Source organism: Monodon monoceros, unplaced genomic scaffold, assembly GCF_005190385.1.
Source record: "Monodon monoceros isolate NGI ecotype Baffin Bay Population unplaced genomic scaffold, NGI_Narwhal_1 Contig8060_ctg1, whole genome shotgun sequence".
NCBI lineage: Eukaryota > Metazoa > Chordata > Mammalia > Artiodactyla > Monodontidae > Monodon > Monodon monoceros.
The window spans coordinates 1-1,624 of NW_021703515.1; the positions used below are offsets into that span (position 1 = coordinate 1).

A 1,624-nucleotide genomic window follows, 5' to 3' on the forward strand; every position below is an offset into this window, starting at 1 on the left:
AGAAGAAGGAGGAGGCGGAGGAGGAGGCAGAGGTGGAGGAGTATGAAGAAGAAGGACGAAGAGTTGGAGCAGGAGGCGGAGGAGGAGGAGGTGGAGGAGGAGGAAGATGAAGAAGGAGGAGAGTGAGGAGGAGGCATAGGAGGAGGCATAGGATGTGGAGGAGGAAGAAGAGGAGGAAGAAGAAGAAGGAGGAAGGGGAGAAAGAGGCCGAGGTGGAGGCGGAAGAGGAGGAGGAGGAGGAAGAAGAAGAAAGTGGAGGCAGAGGAGGAGGCGGTGAGGTGGAAAAGACGGTGGAGGAGGAGGAAGAATACGAAGAAGAAGAAGGAGGAGGTGGAAAAAGAGGAAGTAGAAGAAGAAGTAGAAGAAGAAAAAGGTGGAGAAGGCGGTGGAGGAAGAGGAAGAATACGAAGAAAAAGAAGGAGGAGGTGGAGGAGGAGGAAGAAGAAGAAGGAGGAGGGTGAGGAGGAGGTGGAGGAAGATGCGGAGGAGGTGGAGGAGAAGGAATAAAAAGAAGAAGGAGGAGGGGGCGGAGGAGGAGAAGGAGGAGGAGGAGGCGGAGGAGGATGACGAGGAGGAAGAAGAAGAAGGAGGAAGAGGAGAAGGATGCCAAGGAGGAGGTGGAAGAGGAGGAGGAGGAAGAAGAATAAGGAGTAGGAGGCGGAGGAGGCGGAGGAGGTGGAAGAGGAGGAGGAGGAGGTAGAGCAGGAGGGAGAAGAGGAAGAAGAAGAAGGAGGCAGAGGAGGAGGTGGAGGTGGAGAAGAATGAAGAAGATGGAGGAAGAGGTGGAGGAACCGGGGCTGAGGGCCAGTGGCGACACGATGGTGGCTCCCAGTGGTTTCGGGCCAGCTGCTGTCGGGCAGGAGGGCCGGCCCGGGCTGCGGCTGGGCTGCACCTAGTGCCAAGTGGGCGGGCAGTTTCGATGCCCAAGGGACCGCGGGCCCCAGGCCCTGAAGCCTCCGGGGCCACGTCCTTGTGAGCGACGTGTGGAATCTCGGGCGGGACGCCAATCGCCGAAGGCTTTGCTGGGTCACGCCCGCCCTCGGCTGGGAGGTGGTGGCCAAACCCTCCACCATGGCCCGATACCCTAAACCTCCGATCCCCCTGCATGGGCGGGCGACGGGGTCCTGCCGGGGCGGGCTGACCGCCAGGCTGGCGGTAAGGCGCAAGCGCCAGCGAAACTGGGCCTCAAGAGGCAGCCCGCGGTCCCCGCCCCCGTCTACGGCCGTACCACCCTGAACACGCCCGATCTCGGCTGATCTCGGAAACTAAGCAGGGTCGGTCCTGGTTAGTACTTGGATGGGGGACCGCTTGGGAATACCGGATGCTGTAGGCTTTTTGCCTCCCGCTGCGCCTTCTCCTTCACTCGCCTGCGGGCGGTGGCCGCCGGCTCTGCCCCCGCCGGGCCCCGCTGCAGGCCCCACCCCCTCAGGCCCCTCCCACAACGGCGCGCGCGCCGGAGGGGGCGCTCCCCGCCGGCCCGGCCGGCCGGGCGACCAGAAGGCGGCCCGGGAAGGCAGCCGCACCCGAGACGCTCCCGGGGTGGCTGGCCCGGACCCAGAATCTGCCGCGAGCCCGGTTGCCGTCCTTTCGGCCAGCGAGCCCCTCGACCTGCACCTGGACGCCC

The 1,624-nt window shown here is 63.9% G+C and overlaps 1 pseudogene; it reads left to right on the top strand.

The window, feature by feature from the left end:
* The first annotated feature begins 1,214 nt into the window (after window positions 1-1,214).
* LOC114891610 lies at window positions 1,215-1,333 on the top strand (annotated as a pseudogene).
* The last annotated feature ends 291 nt before the right edge of the window (window positions 1,334-1,624 follow it).